At 48.4% G+C, this 19,450-nt stretch overlaps 1 pseudogene across 1 annotated transcript; it reads left to right on the top strand.

Moving 5' to 3' along the window:
* The first annotated feature begins 232 nt into the window (after nucleotides 1–232).
* Nucleotides 233–5,327, top strand: LOC309619270 (keratin, type I cuticular Ha2 pseudogene; annotated as a pseudogene). The gene is made up of 2 exons (XR_014249845.1): nucleotides 233–5,020; nucleotides 5,159–5,327. The product of XR_014249845.1 is annotated as a keratin, type I cuticular Ha2 pseudogene (transcript).
* Nucleotides 5,328–19,450: the final 14,123 nt, after the last annotated feature.

Raw genomic sequence — 19,450 nt, 5'->3', positions numbered from 1 at the left:
CCACTCTCTCACTTTGCCCCAGCTTACCCTTCCCCCTCCCCGTATCCTCAAGTCCATTCTCTAGTAGGTCTGCATCTTTATTCTCGGTCTTACCCCTAGGTTCTTCTGACTTTTTTTTTTAGATTCCATATATATGTGTTAGCATACCGTATTTGTTTTTCTCTTTCTGACTTACTTCACTCTGTATGACAGTCTCTAGGTCCAAGGTCCATCCACTTCACTACAAATAACTCAGTTTCGTTCCTTTTTATGGCTGAGTAATATTCCATTGTATATATGTGCCACATCTTCTTTATCCATTCATCTGTTGATGGACACTTAGGTTGCTTCCATGTCCTGGCTATTGTAAATAGAGCTGCAATGAACATTTTAAGTTCTGTACATTTTTAAAAGACATAATGCTACTGAATACTTAATAGACTACAGCACAGTGTAGACATAACTTTTATATGCACTGGGAAACCTAAAAATTTGTGTGACTCGCTTTAGTGCAATATTTGCTTGATTGCCACGGTCTGGAACTGAACCTGCAATATCTCCAAGGTATAATTATATCTTATATTTTTAGGGTAAGGATTAAAATGGGCAATTTAATGCCAAGCATCCAGCACAGTACCTGGTACTTGTACACATTCAAAAAGTGCTGGCGATGATTCTGAAGGCTGTTCTGATGAGTCTCATTCTATGTGGTTGGTACTTGCATCACCCATCCTCTGTTCTCTCTAAACAGTTAATACAGACAAAAGAACTGGAATTTATGGTTATTGCAGGAAATCAAACTGAGAGATGATTTAATCTAACCCTTTCAATTTGCAGGAGGGAACTGAAGCCCAGAGAGGTAGAGTGACTTTCCCAAGGTCACACAGCTAGTTAGAAGGTAGCATCTCTTTTTTGACTTTTCTTAAGCAACACATTTCAGGGAATAGGGCTGGGTGGCATTTTTCCTTCCATGCCCCTTCACCAACTCTTCTAGAAATATATGAAAAATAAGAAAAGTACTTATACTTCAATATTATATCGAGAAGATGCGTAAATAAAAAGTGGCTATATAACACACCCATATTAAACACGAAGTGTGTGAGCCCACAAGTATTACAGGCAGGACTAAAAACCACTGGTCTCACCTGCTGCTTTCTTAGGAAGTGCCCAAGGGCTTTTAGAATCAGAGACACTTGCTCCTGGTCTCCTGGCTTTGCTCATCCCAGGGCTGCAGTGTCACTTCTCAAGAGAGCTGATTCACTCTGCTCCTGTCTCTGGGGTCCCAGAGTGAGCCCCGCCCCCATTGCAGAAAGTGAGGGCAGAGCCAGTTCCAGCTTGTTCAACAAACAATAATCGAACTCTCTGTACGTGGAGCAGTGAGAAACGAAGGGGAGGACCCAGAGATGGTCAAGATAGAGCATCTGCTCACAGAGGTGTTCATGACATTGACTTACTTCCCCAAGACTGGGGTCCTCACCTCTCTCTTTCTCAGTAGCATCCAGCTGAAAGGAGGTCCCTGATTCTTAGGCTGTGCTGAGTTTGTTCTCTCCTCCCTAATATTATTTTCTTCCCCTGGGAGGAAGATTATGCATGTTAATAAGACTCAGAGGCTCTTTTTCTTTCCTCCCTGGATTTACACCACAGCCAGTATCGGTGCAGCTTCTGTCACCCACACATTCCCTCCTTAAGGGGCCGGGCCTCCTCTTCCCGCAGGGAATGCTCTCATTAAAAGGAGGGGTCGCTGCCCCACAGAACTGTGGCCTCTCTCAGGGCCAGAGCAGGTGGGGCCGCAGGGGGCAATGCCACTGGCAGCACAGGGCCAGGCCCTGGCAGCCCCACCCTAGTAATGAGGGCCCGGGCCTGGAGCTGGTCCTTTGAAGATGTATCCTGAAGCTCTCGCCCGGTGATCAATGACGGGAGCCCAGAGTCCTGCCTTAGCCAAGTGACAAGCTTGGCCTCTTTCATGAGGAAAGGAACTCCTTATTGGAAACCAAATGACAAATGAATTAGCAGCTTCCTCTGGGACTGATGATCTTCTAGCATAAGCCCCCTGACTCCAAGGATATAAAAAGGCCCGAGAGGAATGGGGCTGGCAGACACTGGCAATTCAGGTAGCTGCAGCCTCTCCCACACGACGTCTAATTGCTCCTCAGCCTCCGTCAAGAGCTGCCCCCAGTCCTCCTCTGTCTGCTCCAGCAGCACGAGCTGCCGGCTGGAGTTGTGCCTGGGTTACGTCTGCCAGCCCGGGATATGCGTGCCCTCTGTCTGCGCGCCCACCCCCTACCGGCCAGCCACCTGCCTCTCTAAGGCCCACCTAGCCAGCTCCTGCCAGCCCAGCAGCTGCCGCCCGACCAGCAGAATCTGCAGCTCCATGGGTTCCTACAGCCTGTACTTTGAGGGCTCCTTCAATGGCAACGAGAAGGAGACCGGGCAGTTCCTGAGCAACCACCTGGCCAGCTACCTGGAGAGGGTGCAGCGGCTGGAACGAGACAACGCACAGCTGGAGAGCCACATCCGAGACGCCTCCCAGTCTCAAGCGCTTGCCTTGAGTCCTGACTAGCAGTCTTATTTCAAGACCATGGAGGAGCTCTAGCGGAAGGTGAGGGCAAGCGGTAAACAGACTCCCTGGGAAGGTGACCCAAAGGGTTGGCCTTCCAGGTTTGAGTCTCACTCATTTCTTAAGCTACGATCAGGGAAAAGAAACTTCCCTAGGGCGCAGGATTATCTCATGATTTGAGTGCTCAGCCAGAGCCCTTCACGTGGAAAGAGGCCTGGGATCTAGTCTCAGTTCTGTCATGGATTCATTGCGTGACTCTAGGAGGTCCCTTCCCTGGGCCTCAGTTTCCTCATCTGGAAAATGGGAATAATAAGGGTTCTTATGTCAAAAAGTTTCCATGGGTTAATGCAGGTAAAGTGCTTAGCCCTGCCCTTGGTACATGGTCAGTTTTCAGTAAACGTGAGTGCTTGTTAAGGACCCTTCTAACCGTCACGTCTAACAAAGGTTTTCCTCCCAAGTTGCTCATTGCATTCAAAATGGGGCATTCAGATTTATGAAGACCCAGTGCTTGAAAAATAAACCTCACGTTTTCTGAGGACTAGCAGTTCACTGAATAGCCCTCAGAGTTCCAGAGGCTTCGGCAGGGATGGCTGCAGGACTACTGGTTCTCCTCACTTGGGTTCTTTTTCCTTCTTCTTGTCCTGGACCGACCCCCTCTGTGTGCTGTGGCCCCCAGGTTCTGTACACCAAGGCAGAGAACGCCAGGATGATCGTGAACATCGACAATGCCAAGCTGGCTGCCAATGACTTCAGGACCAAGTGAGTGTGGCCAGGGGATGGAGGAGCCCTGTCTCCTGGCACATGCTTGGGGGCAGCTTTCTGTTAGTTTCATAGACAGTCGGAAAAGCGCCAGTGGCTCAAGGTCTTCCCTGGGGTTGGCACTCAGTTTCACCCCTCAGTCGCTGACCCTGTCCTGGCACAGGTACGAGATGGAGCTGGCCATGCGGCAGCTGGTGGAGGCCGACGCCAGTAGCCTGTGCAGGGTGCTGGACGAGCTGACCCTGTGCAAGGCCGACCTGGAGACGCAGGTGGAGTCCCTGAAGGAGGAGCTGATGTGTCTCGAGTAGAACCACGAGGAGGTGAGGCCTGAAGTCCAACTGAGGTGGTCCTGGGGAGCCCAGTGGGAAGAACGTACGATTTGGGGTTGGGGAGTCGTGGGTTAAAATTCCCAGGCTGGCCACAGATTGTATATGTAACTTTGCCCAATTTATTTAACCTTTCTGTAACCTTTCCTTTATGTTCTCATCTGTAAAATGGGGCTAACTCTATCAACAAGGCTGCTGTGAGAATTCAATGAAGTCACAGGTCTTAAACACCTGTCCTTCGGTTGGTGCTTGGAAACGCTAATGACCTTCCCTTCTGCATTTCCTGGAGTGGTGTGACTGCCAAGTGCTTGTGGCGACTTGTTTTTCTCATGAGAGCTGCATACCAAGGGTAGAGTGGCCCACTAGGGCTGGAGGGGGTTGTTTTCCAGAACCAACACGGAATGGCCCGTCCGTCTCTGCTAGGCTCACTGCGGGGGGTGGCCCCCATCTCTTCTAAGGGAGAGGTGAACTGCAGCGGTTTTCTTCTTTTTTTCTCTCCCCATCCTTGTTCCCCTTCCTCTCTTCTGTTTGCATTTAATACACTTAATCCAAAAGCCACAGGTCGACCCTCTGCTTTCTGATTTTTCCTCATCTCCTGTAGGTCCTTGGAGGGGAACCCCTCCACCCTGGGCACCTGTATGCTGTAAAGCCCACCTGAGCTCTGGTGTTTTTTACCTCCTTCCCTGGGTTGACACTCAACCTCTCAACTTGGGATTTGAGAGCGCAAGTGCCTCTGAATCCTGGCTGGGTTTCCTTAGGCTGAAGTGTAAAGTAACAATGCTACCACATACTCAATGAGTGCCCCAAGGCACCTGACTCACCCCATCTAAATCAGAGAACTGGGAACTGCCCCTGGAGGCCACTAATGAGGAGTTATCGCTTGGTACCGGCAGCCTCAGCAACAGCTTTCTCTTCTTGGCAGCAAAGCCTGGGAGGCGCCTGCTCTAACTTGGGCCTTGAACCAAGTAAAGCCAGGTCCCTGCTGCTCTCCTTCCCCGATGAACGCAGGCTGGGAGGGTGGCCGGGGACACAGGGCACAGTTGTCCCATTTTAGTCCAAATGGACCAGACAAGCCCTGATGTTGCTCCTGGCTTCTGCCAAAGCTATAGGAAGCCTCTCCCATCACAGGGGGCTCCGGGTGGAGCCGAAAGGCCCTTGGGATGCTGCAGTCCTCACAGGGCCCCTCTAAGGCAGAGATCTTTAGCATCCTTTGCTCCACCTTTTCACATCTCCTCGGGGAGGTGATCTAGGATCTCACGACTTCACACTTGCCTGGTGTTCTTGTGTCTTTTCGGGAAGTCGATGCCCTCCGATGCCAGCTTGGGGACCGCCTTAACGTTGAAGTGGACGCCGCAACCCCCGTGGACCTGAGCAGGGTTCTGGAAGAGATGTGGTGTCAGTATGGGGCCCTGGTGGAGAACAATCGCAGGGACGCGGAGGGATGGTTCACCCGGGCAGGCGGGCCTCTCGCAGGGGGCTGGCCTCCCCAGGATCCCTGAGAGGCACTCCCAGCCTTCTCCTGTCTCCCCCATTGCAGGTGGAAGAACTTAACCAGCAGGGAGCCACGAGCTCTGAGCGGCTTCAGAGCTACCAGTCAGACATCAGTGATCTGAGACGAACGGTCAACACGCTGGAGATCGAGCTGCAGGCCCAACACAACCTGGTGAATGCGCCTGTGGGCACCTCTCTCCCAGCTCTGGATCTCAGGCAGCACCGAATGTAGGTGCAGGCATCCAGGAAGGAGGAGGGGGAAGAGGAAGAGGGGGGAGGAGGGGGACGGCGAGGGGGAGGAGGATGCAGCAGGGGGCGGAGGAGGAAGGGGAGGAGGTCCAGATTTAGCCACCACCATTGCTTGCCCAGCTGACCTCTCCTGCGGGGAGGTTTCTCCCAGGACCCAGCTCAGTGATAAAAGGGCCATGTTTCAAGTCTGATGTGGGTTAGGTGGCCCCTGTCAAACACTCTCCCCAAGAAGGTTTGTTCTCTGCTTAGCCTGCCCTTCCAAACCCATGCTCCTCAACCCCACCTGTGGAGATTAAAAAAATCTCCATGCCCAGGTTCTTCCCCAGATGAATTATATCAGAGTCTCTGGAGGTGGGGCCTGGGCATGGGTGTCTTTTAGCGTCTCCCACATGACTCTAAAGTGCAGCCAGGGTTCTGGTATCATGTTACAAATCATAATTCTAGTTATTACTTTAAAATGTATATCTCAGAAATAACTAAATTTCCTTGTCAACTGCATTATTATGAACTTTCATCAAATCTTTAACCGTGGTCATTTTTAAGTCTTTTGTCATTTACAGACAGTTCTGGGTGTACTCTGATGCTTTTGCAAATATGTTCCTATAAAAGGGTTTCATCGTCAAGGAATTCATGGAAAAGACTCTGACAAGTACAGGTTTCTGGTAACTGACTGTACTGCTGAACTGAATGAATAAGCATTTTCAGAACTCTAATGGAAAACTGATGAACTCATAAAAGTGCTAACAAAAGATCAAGATGAAAAAAAAATTAATTACATGGGACTGAGTGAACTGATGAGGATGATTATAATTTTTGTGACTTTCTGTTTGAATTAAAAAAAAAATCCCACAAGGACTCAGAGGCAAAAAATATACAAAAATTTTCACTGCAAATTAAAGGAGCTGTTACAGTGGAGGATTACTGGACTGAATGTCAATATTATGACATAGAAAAAAATATATATATATGTGTCATCTTGGGCATGTTACTTAACTTCTTGTCTCATATGTAAAATGGGATTGTAGTAGTATTGCTGGGAAATTATGTGAGATAGTATATGTAATGTAGAGCACTTAGAATGGTATATGGTTCAACCAAAGACTATATATGTGTTTGCTTTCTTCATGGTATTTTATTGTGTACATGCAATATAATTAATTTAGCTAGTTTCCCATTGATCAATGTATAGCATTTTCAATTCCTCTGCTATTCCAATGTTGTTGTCAATATCCTTACATATCCATTACCATTGGCAAAAAAAAAAAAAAAAAAAAAAGTGCAGCCAGGGTTGAAGACCACTGATCTCAGTGATGCTTGTTGGTGGGGTGGGGGAGACTGGTGAACCTCAGGTCCAAGGCCTGAAGCCTGACTAAGGTTGAAGAAGGAATAAGGGATTTAGCGTCACGTGAACATAGGTTCAAACCCTGGCCTGTCACTTCCCAGCTGTTTAACCTTGAACAAGTCACTTGACCTTTCTGGGCTTCAGTTTCCTCAGTGACTCAGGTAGGGAGGGGTCATTCCCAACCCCAAAGAGAGACCTGGCTCTTCTCGGCTCTTTCTTTCTTTCTTTTTTTAAAAAATTGAATGGAAGATTCTTTAAATTCTATAGCGCTTTACAATTTTCAAAAGTTTCACATGCATGATTTCACATAATTCTATAATGACCCTTTTTTCCCCTACCCTTATATTGCCCCTCACCTTTTCCCTCTCTCCACTGGTAAGCACTAGTTTGCTCTCTATGTATGTGAGTCTGCTTCTGTTTTGTTTTATTCACTAGTTTGTTGTATTTTTAGAATCCACATATAAGTGATATCATACAGTATTTGTCTTTCTCTGACTTATATCACTTAGCATAATGCCCTCCAAGTCCATCCATGTTGCTGCAAATGGCATTATTTCATTCTCTTTTATAGCTGAGTAATATTCCATTGTGTATATAAACTCCACATCTTCTTTATTCATTCATCTGTTGATGGACGCTTAGGTAGCTTCCATGTCTTGGCTATTGTAAATAATGCTGCTATAAACATTGGGGTGCATATATCCTTCTGAATGTTTTTGTTTTCTTCATATATATACTCAGGAGTGGAATTGCTGGGTCATATGGTAGTTCTATTTTCAGTTTTTTGAAAAACCTCCATACCATCTTCCACAGTGGCTGCTTCTTGGTTCTTTCCAAGGCCATGGAAAATAGGTCTGCTCCTCGCAGCTATTTTGTCTGTCCTTTTGCCTTAGAGAGACTCTCTGGAGAACACCCTGGCAGAGACGGAGGCCCGCTACAGCTCCCAGCTGGCCCAGATGCAATGCCTGATCACCAGCTTGGAGGTCCAGCTGGCCGACATCCACTGTGACCTGCAGCGGCAGAACCAGGAGTACAAGGTGCTCCTGGACGTGCGGGCCTGGCTGGAGTTCGAGATCAACACGTACCGGGGGCTGCTGGAGAATGACGACTGCAAGTACGTGGTGTGTGAGAGGTTTGGGGTAGGTTATAGGAAGCAACTGGATCTACCCATAAGATAGAACCCTGTCATGATTAATAAGTGATTAGGAAGCTGGGATGATCCAAAGAAGTCAGGCAGGTATTCATGCTGCCATCCCAAACCTGGCCCATTGGGACCATTCTGCTCCATTCCAAGTTGACAGACTCCTTCTAAGCGCTCAGCATGTGCCAGGTGCCACGGGGGATACTGAGATGGATGATGACGAAGCATCTGTTCTCAAGTCTTTTCCGTCTCCAGGGAGACAGACATGCCACTGGAGATCATACTGGGGAAGGGTGGATGGTTTTGGCACTTGGAAGGATTATGTAGCTTCGTGTGTTGAGCTGTGGTGGAAAGGACAGGAAAGGTCAGCTGGGCCCCATTCAGTGGTGAACCACAAAGGCCATGCTGCGGAGGGAGGCCTTTATTCTATAGGCAGTTGGGAGGCCTTAACTTTTTTTGAGGAGGAAATGATAGAATTTGCTTAACTGCCTAGCTCCCTGCTAGATGGTAAACCCCTGGAACTCAGAGACAAAATATTTTTATCCCCTGCATCTGGTGCATAGTAGATGCTCAGTAAACGTTTCTTGACCGAGTCAATGAGAGCTCAAAGCTGCTCTTCAGGAGGATGGCACAGATGGCAACAAGAAGGGCTGAGTAGAGAGAGGGAGGAGGGGCTGGGCATGGGAGCCATTCAGGAGGCCTTGGATGTGGTCTAGGTAATAAACAATGGGGAGGGTCTGAATCTGGGCAGTGGAGGCATCTGCCCCCAGCCGTGGTACAGGCAGAAGTGGCAGGGCTTGGTGACTGCCTGGTTGCAGGATACCTCTGGGCCTCGGATACCTGGTGGGCTGATGATTGTAGGTAGACATTCAGCCTTGCTTCTCTGCCATTTAGAATCTTGTCCTCCAGGGCAAGGGTTGCAAAGTCAAATATTTTCCAAGAACTAGGCCATGAACATACGTGAGTGACGTGGGTCACTGTGGGACAGTGGAGAACCAGGGAGCTATGGCTTGTCCCATGAAGGTGGTGCTGCCCCCTCAGGGCCATTTCTACCGCGTAAGATGAAGATTCAGTACTGCTGGATCTTCTCATTATTCAAGGGAAGCTGGGAAGCAGGATTTCTTTGAAATGTTTAGGTTCTTTTAAAACAAATGTTTTAAGTTCTCCTGATTTTTAAACCTTTTCAACAAATTTAAAAAAATACAGGGCTTCCCTGGTGGCGCAGTGGTTGAGAGTCTGCCTGCCGATGCAGGGGACGCGGGTTCGAGCCCTGGTCTGGGAAGATCCCACATGCCGCGGAGCAACTGGGCCCATGAGCCACGATTGCTGAGCCTGCGCGTCTGGAGCCTGTGCTCCGCAACAGGAGAGGCCGCGATAGTGAGAGGCCCGCGCACCACGATGAAGAGTGGCCCCCGCTTGCCACAACTAGAGAAAACCCTCGCACAGAAACGAAGACCCAGCACAGCCAAAAATAAATTAAAAAAAAAAAAATACAGTACTGGCCAAATGAAACACATTTCAGGCGGGATGTGGTCCTCAGGCTGCCTGGCCAGCCTCTGGGGACCTCCATCCAACGTTCAGTGTGTTGTTGCTGGTTTTGAGCTCACACCCGCCAGTCTCGGAGACCATCCTTTCTCCTTTTGTATTCCTTCTATATCAGTTGATGAATTCATCTCATTCAACACATTCTTAGTAAGTGCCAGCTCTAGGCCGGGTATGCAGGGTGGGCATACATACTGCTGATCTCACTGCCTAGTGGGGAGACAGACCGTAGTAGAGTAGTGACAAATCACTCTGGAAGGAGGTACATGGTCCCATAGGGGGATCTGACACAGAGATCAGGGGAGGCTTCAGGGAGGATGTGACGAGTTGAAAGAAGCTGCTCTTGTTCTAGCACAAGTGGGAACCACTAGGGTTTCGGGGAGAGGAGGGACATGATTTGTGTTTGTAGAAGATCACTCTGGCCAAGAAGCTGAGGATATTTAGGACGGGCAAGAGTGGGGTTGGGGAGCCCAGTTAGGAAGCCGTTGGGGTCACACAGGTGAAGACGATGAGGTTAGGATGGGGGGAAACTGAGTGGAGAAGGTGGGCAGTGGGTGCGATTGAGAGGCACCGGGGGCTGGGTGGGGGACGAATTGACGGCACTTGTTGCTGAGCTGGGCTTCGTTCTAATCCTTCCCACGTGCCTTTCTTCTGCAGGTTGCCATGTAACCCATGCTCCACTCCCTCCCTTCCCCCTCGTGCTCCCTCCCCCAGTGTGCCCTGCCCCCTCCCGGCCGCCCCTGAAGTCCCTCAGCGCTGCTGGATCCTGGAGGGACGCGAACTGGGTGGCTGGTGCCTCCTCAGGCCGAGCCTGACCACAGTTCAGTGGCTACCAAGAGAGCAGGGCCAGTTCCAGCGGGCAAGGAATGCCACTAGCAGTGCCAGGAGATGGCGTGTCCGGAACGCGCTCTGATACTGCAAGGGGCGCCCTAGCCTCTGTCTCTTAGAAAAGACTGCTCTCATTTCCATAGGTAAATGGCTCTCTTGGCTGATGTTTCGGATTGCAGATGCTGACTCAGAGCACGTGTTCTTAGTTAACTGGCAAATAAAGACGCACACGTAGAGAATGGACTTGAGGACACGGGGAGGGGGAAGGGTAAACTGGGACGAAGTGAGACAGTGGCATGGACATATATACACTACCAAATGTAAACTAGATAGCTAGTGGGAAGCAACCGCATAGCACAGGGAGATCAGCTCGGTGCTTTGTGACCATCTAGAAGGGTGGGATAGGGAGGGTGGGAGGGAGATGCAAGAGGGAGGAGATATGGGGATATATGTATATGTATAGCTGGTTCACTTTGTTATACAGCAGAAACTAACACACCATTGTAAAGCAATTATACTCCAATAAAGATGTTAAAAAAAAAAAAAGCCTCATCCGGTGGCCCTTCACACCTGTCTTTCTCTCCTTGTCACTTATGCTGCTATATGCACCAGCCAGTTCTGCTCAGGTGGGCTCAAGAGGAGTGTGGCCAAATTCTATATTTATTTTTATGCCCCTTCTGCTTCCATAGAGACTCGAGAGGCATTTACTAAAAAGGCCTGCATGCCATAAACCAGTTGAAACAAGGCCACTGGTCCAGAGCCAAGTAATAAAAGAATAAAGAGAGGAGGGATCTGATGATGCCAGAAACCTAGGCCAGACTACTGTTAATTGAGAATAATACTGTGATAACTCCACCCCTAAACCTCATTACACCTGGTACAATGGGATCATTCATTCATTCATTCAAAAAATCTTTATGCAGGTTCCATATTAGGGGTTGTTAACCCAAAGCAGTAGTCCTCCAGACACCTTGTTAATGCCCATTTAATCCTTGCAACAATCTATTAAAAAGGTACCATTATTTTCTTCCCTTTACAAATGAGGAAACTGAGGCCCAGAGAGGTTAAGAAACTTGCCCAAGGTCACACAGCTAGTAAGTGGTGGACCAGGACTCAAATATGGGCCTGCAGTTCCCAGAGATGCTCAAGCAATTCATATTCTGTGTCCTCACTATTTTCAAACACAGCTGGGGGCAGGAGGTAACCAAAAAATGCAAGCAGTTGCCACTGTCCAGTTACTTCTAATTAGGGAGGGAGCTTACCTGTGTAAGGCCACACTCCTTCCATAATAAGAGCCAATAATATAATAATAATAACTACTACTACCACTTATTGAGCACTTATAAGGCACCTGGTACCGTGTTGAACACCTTAACATAAATTAATTTATGAAGTTTTCATGAACACCCTGTAAGGTAGGCATCAGACGTGGTGTCCATTTTAGAGATAGGAAACTGAGGCTCAGAGAGTGGTTTAGTCAGTTGTCCAAGGTTATAGACAAGAACAGTATTTGAACGTAGGTCTAGCCGGCTGCACCGCAGCGTTATTCTAGCCACTCTGCTACACCCCCAAATTCCTACCTAGAAAGAGTACACACTGACAAAGATTGGGAGAGGTACTAGCTTGAGGGAGAACAGAAGAACTTCATGTAACTGGCGGCATTTGAGTTGGGCCTGGAAGGTTGAATAGGATGTCTACAGAACAAAGGACAGGAATAAGTACATGAGGTCTGCAGGAAAGCAGAAATCAGGCCCAGGAGGCCTTGAATGGCCCTGCTGACTGGAGCAGTGCGCTCTTGGAAAAGACTGGTGGGAATAAAGTTCAGATGGTAGGAAGGCGTCAGCCAGCAGGGGCCCTCGGGTACCCCTTGAAGAGCCTGGACCCCATCCTGAAGGCAGTGGGAGGGCTGCAGCAGGATTTGAGCCCAAGGATGACATAACTGGAGTGATATTTTCGCAAGTTCCACAAAGGAGTCTAAACAGGATGGCTGAGAGGCAGGGAGAGAGCTGATGAAGAGCGTGTGGAAGAAGCTAACAGGGTCTCAACTAAGGCAATTACAGTGGGAATGGAAAAATCAGGGATTAATCTGAGCGACTCAGTGAAGGACCCGAGTAGGCGATAGATGGGCCATGACAGATAAAGAGGAGAGAGCTGGGACCAGGAATCTTGAATACCTTTCTGAACCTCACCCTCCAAAGACACAGTTCTTCCTTAATGGGCTGAAGTGGTGTTTCTATTAAGGATCTGCCCCCTCTACTTGCCAAGGAGCGATGAGGAATGGATTGGATCCTGAAGCCGCCTGGGGCTTTCCTGGCATGATCCCACATGCATGCCTGGCAGATAGGGTGGTGAGCCTGGCAGGAGACTCAAACACACTGCTTAGCCAGCTGTGGTTACAGGTTGGAGTTGGGGGTAAAACTTCAATGAGCTGGAGTGTCAAGGGAGAGGGGTTTCTGGCTCACCGGCTGCTCCAATAACTGAGTGCAAACCAGCCTTCCTTCTTACTTTCAATCCCTGTGCAAAATTCATCTAGAATGTACTCAGCTTGATAAATATAATAGACTGAACAGAACCAAATCTTTGGTTCTAGAATCCTGGGCCTTTTCTGTCCAGTATGGTAGCTACTACCTACATGTGGCTATTTAATTTTTAATGAAATAAAATGGAAAAATTTAGTTCCTCAGTTGTACTAGCCACATTTCAAGTGCTCAATACCTACCTGTGGCTGGTGGTACCATACATTGCAGAAAATAGGATATTTCTATTATTGTAGAAAGTTCTACTGGCTGGCACTGTCCTGGACTGTCAGAATCACAAGGAGCCTTTCAGATGAGTTGGTCCAGCATCTCTCATTTATGGACCAGGAGTCTAAGGCCCAGGGGGATGGAAAGATGTGCTCACAGACACACAACCAACAGGTGGAAATTGGAGCCAAGTGTTTCACTGCCAAGCCTAGCGGGTGTCTCTGAGCACTTTATGCTTTCTCCATGCACCAAGGTTTATTATTATTTCAGGTTAAGTATTTTCCCCTTTCCCCTGCTTTCACATCTCTAAGAATAGAGACACTTTTTTCTGAGATGCTGAAACTCTTTCCCAGGAATATAGTTCCCCTTTCAAAAAGAACTCGCAACCACCAAACTCAGAATCTCCTCATACTCCAAGCATTTGGGTCAGTAGGAGCCCAGACCTCAGGCTGTGGCCAGAGCTGCAGCAGAAATAATCACACAGGAAGTCACAGACCAGGAGTTCAGGCCCCTGGACACTTTGGGGACCTCTGTAGGCTCTCTGTCCCCCATCACACATTGTCCAATCCAACCTGGCCCCTGTTTCCACACCCGTGTGTCATTCCGACTTACCAAGACCTGTCTGACCACCCAAGTGCCTGTTCAAGGTTTTTACTATGAAACCAAGCCCCACAGCCCAGGGCCAGGAGTGCCACCCACCGCTGGATACAGATGGCCACCGTCTTCCATGTTTGGATGGTTCTTCCAAGTTAGAGATGTCACGAGCTATCCTCCTGCCCAGCCCATCTCTCTTATTTGATGGATGAGGACGCCCTGGGCATAGACTTTGGGAAGTATTTTTGCCCACCAGCACCAGGACCTCCTGGAGACTGGACTCAGTGCTATACATGTAGGGATTCTCAGAGGAACTCTATCACCATATCAAAGCATTTGGATTTAATTAACTCAGGTTTATAGGAAAACCTAGCTTGGGCCACAGCAAAGTAAGGAAACCTCGGGCATAATTGATGTTTGGGAGAAACTCCCACAGGTAGCAGGATCCTCCCCGAGTGGGGATTGGGAAAGAAGGGACCTGCATTTCAAAGATGCAACTTTCCCTGAGGCCATTAAAGAGACTGGGCCTCACATCTGCCACTCACTGCCCGAGAGCAAGGCCTCCTTCTGGGGTGGAAGTGGGGACCCACGGGCAGAGCAGCCATTCAGGGAAGCCTGGCCAGAGGGTGACGCTTCCAGAGAGAAGAGGCCAGGAGTTGGACACAGTGACCCAGAGGCCAGGCAGTTTGTGGAATGAATTGCACTGAATGGTACCCTCCCTACTTTGTTGGGGAAACTTTTACAATACGATCAAAACAGGGTATGTCAGGTGACAACTGGGAAAATCATTCACAATAAAACAATTCTCTTTTTGGGTTTTGTAAATTTTAACCTATGAATGCAATGATCTCAAGTTGGCCGAACAGAAAGTTCCTAAGATCATTTGATATATATCTTCTCAAACAATTGGTCGAGATAAGTTTACTTCCAAATAGTCCTTTCCTTTCGCCATCCATAAGTAACCAGACACACCAACCAGCATCTTGCCGGAATGGAAACAATCAGTGGCTTTGACTTTAAAAAACCTGGGCTAGAATTCCAATTCTGCTACTAACGTGCTGTGTGATTTTGGCACATAGCCTAATCTCTGTGCATCTCCGTCTCCTTCTCCCCCATGGAGATGGGGATAAGTCTATCTCCTTCACAGAGTCATTGGGATAGAATGCATGTGAAAATGCTTTTCATGATGCCTGGCATATTGTAAGCGCTTGGTAAATGTTGGTTAAAGAAAATCTGCTTTGCTCTTATATATAGAATGGATAAACAACAGGTCCTACTGTATAGCACAAAGAACTATATTCAGTATCCTATGATAAATCATAATGGAAAAGAATATAAAAAAGAATGTATATATATGTATAACTGAATCACTGCTGTACAGCAGAAATTAACACAACATTGTAAATCAACTGTACTTCAATAAAAAAATATTGATAAAAAAAAAGAAAATCTGCTTAGGCAAAAAGCCCCCTTTGTCTTCTGATTTTCCCCAATGACTATGGTAGCTGAGTCACTTTTATGAGTCATTTGGACACCAAGTTTCAGAAATAACAGGAGCAGCAACAAAAGCACGCCAACACCGTCACTTGTGCAGCTTAGCTTTGCTCCAAGGTTAATTAGCATCTGGATGCACTTCCAGTCTTGGTCTAAATGCCTTGGTAAAATGGAGGGTCCAGTGACCGGTTCTGGAGTCCACCTGGGGGATGCCCTCCCTCCACCCCAGCCCCCTGACTCCAGAGCTGACTTTAGGTCTCCCCACGTGCTCTAGGAGCCAAGTTTTAGGCCTCATTCATTGTGCTGTGTAGAGCTAGGGGTTGGCAGACTACAGCTCACAGGTCAAATCCAGCTGCTGCCTGTTTTGGTAAAGAAAATGCAACCAGAACACGGCTACACCCATTTGCTTCTATATTGTCTGGGTCTGCTCTGTGCCCCGAGGGCAGAGCCGAGCAGTTGCAGGGCAGAGGCTGTATGGCCTGCAAAGCCTAAAATAGTGACCATCTGGCCCTTTAACAGAAAAGGTGTGATGCAGAGGAGAACGAACACACTGGAGTTAGGAGCTCTGGGTCCTACCTGGACCTGGTAGCCACCTCCACCTTTAGCGCCCCTTCATTCTATTGCCCAGTCTCTCTGGGGGCTCCTGCCCATGCTCAGTGACCCCTCCCTCTTTGAGAGAGGACTGCTGCATCTTAGAGGCCATGCAGACACCAGATGGTCACGCAGGGAGCAGAGATGACTTCTTGACAGGGTATCTTTAAAGCAGTAACGCGACACATCCCTGTTAGCAAGAGAGAGCAGTGACAAGGAGTCCAAAGGCAGCTACTCCTCTCTTTCAGAAGGAGGGGAGCTACTTATGGACCCTGAGTAATTGACTGATGGTTGTTCTGATGGCCGTGGATCTGAGGATGTCGTGGGGGAAACTTGTGTATTGCACCTGCCCCTGCCGCGGGTGGATGAAAGGTCCAGACAATGAAGCGCTCTCACTCTGGGGTGCTTGGCCCTGAGGACCACGGCTTCTAGTGCAGCAGGAACCCCAGCTCTTCAAGCTCTGTGAAGAACTGTTTGAAGCCTCCTCGCTGCAGGGAAGCTGTGGTCGGTGGCCTCCTTGGGAAGGCTACGCTCCATGGAAACCTCAGCCTCCAGCACCGCACTGGGGCCCACCTGAGAGAGAGTAGCCAACCTAGTAGGCATCTTCCCAGAGCCTGTGGTTTGTGGCCAATCCAGCCTGGCCCTTCCGGTGGTCATCCAGGGGTCGGTGGGGACCCTCCTGTCACTGCATATGAGAGTGAGGTGGGAAGCAAGGAACTCACCTGCAGCTGAAGCGTACCTTACAAATGGCTCGCCTCTGGGGAGAGGGCGCCCCCATGGCTCTGCAGATTCTCATGACTTTGACCTGCGTTTTGATTTTCAAGTTTTCTTAGTGGGGCCACTTTCTTTCTGCAGCACGTGGGAAACTGCATCTCTCTCTTCTGGGTCCTGGTCAATGAATGAAATGAATAAACGAGTAAATGAGGTTGCATATTTAGTTAATCTACTGTTGTCAGGTTATTTCACTGAATTACAGTGGGCCCTGGTCCAGTGTTTTGTTAACTACGGCTGTGACTCACTGATGGTGTGTGAAGTCATTTTAGTGGGTTTTAATCAGCCCGAGATACACACACACACACACACACACACACACACACACACAGAGATTGAAATGAAACAATAGAAATTAGAAAAGACAAGCATTTTTATGGGAAACTCAGGTCAGAGGTTCTGCCTGGCCCCCCTAGAATACGCTACTTAAAGTAAGCTTTTGTGATCACATGCCCATTATGAGCAAGGCACCGTGTTGGGGCTTTATAGACATGGTGACACAGGGTCCCACAAAAACCCTGCAAAGAGGGAGCGGCTGTTACTATTTTCAGCTGGTGGCTGAATCAAGGCTTGAACCCCAGTTTCTTTGCAGTAGATCCAAAGCCCATACTTTGAAAGCTTTGAAGGGGCAAAAAATTCAACATGAGAAGGTTTAGGGTGGTTGTTCTAAAAGTGTGGTCCTCCATCCAGTAATACCAGCATCCCCTGGGAACATGTTGGAAATGCAAATTCTTGGGCCCCACCCCAGACTTTCTTAATAAGCAGTCTGTTTCATGGAGGCTTCCAGGTGATTCCATGCACACTCAAGTTTCAGAATCACAGTGGGGCTTCCCTGGTGGCGCAGTGGTTGAGAATCTGCCTGCCAATGCAGGGGACACGGGTTCGAGCCCTGGTCTGGGAAGATCCCACATGCTGCGGAGCAACTGGGCCCGTGAGCCACAATTACTGAGCCTGCACGTCTGGAGTCTGTGCTCCGCAACAAGAGAGGCCGCGACAGTGAGAGGCCCGTGCACCGCGATGAAGAGTGGCCCCCGCTTGCCGCAACTAGAGAAAGCCCTCGCACAGAAACGAAGACCCAACACAGCCAAAAAAAAAAAAAAAAAAAAAAAAGAATCACAGTGTAAGGGGGGTTTATTTGTGAAGTAAGATCCCGAATGGCCAGACCCACTGCAGAAGAGATGGGCCTTACTCTCTTGATCTCATGGGTGAGGAACTCTTGATCCCATTGAGACAGTGCTGAACATGTTAAATGATGGTAATTGCTGAGCCGGTCACACCATCAGTCTAGAAAAGGCCAATCAAACTCACCCACCCAAAGCTCCCCCACAGGCTCCACTGGCAAGTCCTTCTGGCAGCTGCCCAGCTTGGAACTTGCAGTCAATTGCCACATGAACCAGAAGCTCCATATTTAGGCAGCCATGGATGAGAACAGCATGTCTTCAGAAACCAGCATGAGAGCTGACCAAGCAGTGAGTTCCCCATCACTGGAGGCATTCAAGGAGGGCCTTTATAACCACCTGGTGGGGACGTTGAGAAGGTCGCTCAGGCAGCTGATGGAGCTGGATGAGATGGTTGTAGGGGTCTTCTAGCCTCAAAATTTGATGACTCCCTTCTTTCTGGGTCTTATTAATCAGTGAAATTATAAGTGGAGCTAACACACTGACTCTTGCAGCTGGTTCTTGTCTTCCTTCTCTACTCCGTGAACTCTCTGAATCAGAGTAGCTTGCTGAGAAATTTACAAAGTCCAGCTGATGGTTGTTGAGTCCAGCCCGTCCTGATGCGGGAGTGACAACAGTCCCATGTCCCAGGGGTGGAGAGAGCTTAAGTCAGGCCTTGGTTGCTGTACCTCCAACTGCTCTCAAGCCCAGAATCCTACCTGTTGGCCACTGTCTGTGTAGACAGGACTGATTTGCTTAAGAGCCATCAAGACTTCCATCATAGGAAGCTCTGGAAGGTCAGAGGCTGTCTACCCTTTCCTCCCTTCCCCTCCACTGTGCCTCTGCTCTTTTTCCCAAGCGTAAAGGTGTCTGGGTACAGGCGATGCATCCCTAAGGTACTTACCCAAGAGTAGGTCCCAATAAGAAAGAGCAATCTTGATCAGTCTTAATTTAGCACCTGGCCCAAACACCGTCACCTCTTCCTTTGTCCTTAAATAGCTCCTTTCATCCAACAAGTTCAAAGCTGTCTAACAAAATAAAGCCATTTATTCTTGTACTACCATGTTCTTCTCATGTAAGGAGAGGGAGAGAAGGTGAGTCATTCGGTGAAGGAGGGATTCTTCTGGTGACATGAAATGAGTCAGTGGGGCCCCAGGATGATTGACCTGTGTTTCTTAAGTTCATATCCAATGCCCTGACTGTCATCTATAATTAAAATATTAGCTTTGATGAGACACTGTTTGTGTGTGTGTGTGCGTGTATGTGTGAAGTGGCTTGCGTTCCTGGGAAGAAATGCTGGGTAAAGGGGATGATTGTGCTTGGGGAGGTGTGAAGAGCTTCCCCGGAAACCAAACAATCCATCATTACCATCATCACTACTATCACCGCCACCACAATTATCCTTTTCATCATCACCACCATCAGCATCACATAGCTTCGTCATCATTGTCATGGACGCTCACACTCATTGAGCTCTTACTATGAGCCAGGCGCTGATCTAAGTTAGGGATAAGCTTATATACATATACTCATCTAATCCTTACAGCAATCCGATGAAGCCAATGTTATTGTTATCTCCATTTTGCAGATGAGGACTCAAGGCTCAGAAAAGTTAAGTAACGTGCCCAAGTTCACACAGCTACTAGATGGGGAAGCCAGGGTTCAGACCAAGTAGTCTGCCTCTAGCAACTGTTCTTTCAACCATTGTGCTTTACAGAGGCCAAGTCTACAGAGGCCATCCTACAGACACAGTCTGTCAGTAGGATGACAGAACCATAATCACCCCCAACATTTTGATTCTTTTTCCTTGCATGAAATAAGAGAGTGTTTATGCCAGAGAATTCTTTCATGTCTGAGAATTTATGCCATAAAGGGTGGTGCAAAG

Source organism: Balaenoptera borealis, assembly GCF_965194805.1.
Source record: "Balaenoptera borealis genome assembly, chromosome: 20".
In the NCBI taxonomy this organism is placed as follows: domain Eukaryota; kingdom Metazoa; phylum Chordata; class Mammalia; order Artiodactyla; family Balaenopteridae; genus Balaenoptera; species Balaenoptera borealis.
Note: the sequence above shows the minus strand (reverse complement) of the source record. Positions and strands in the feature narration are given on the sequence as shown.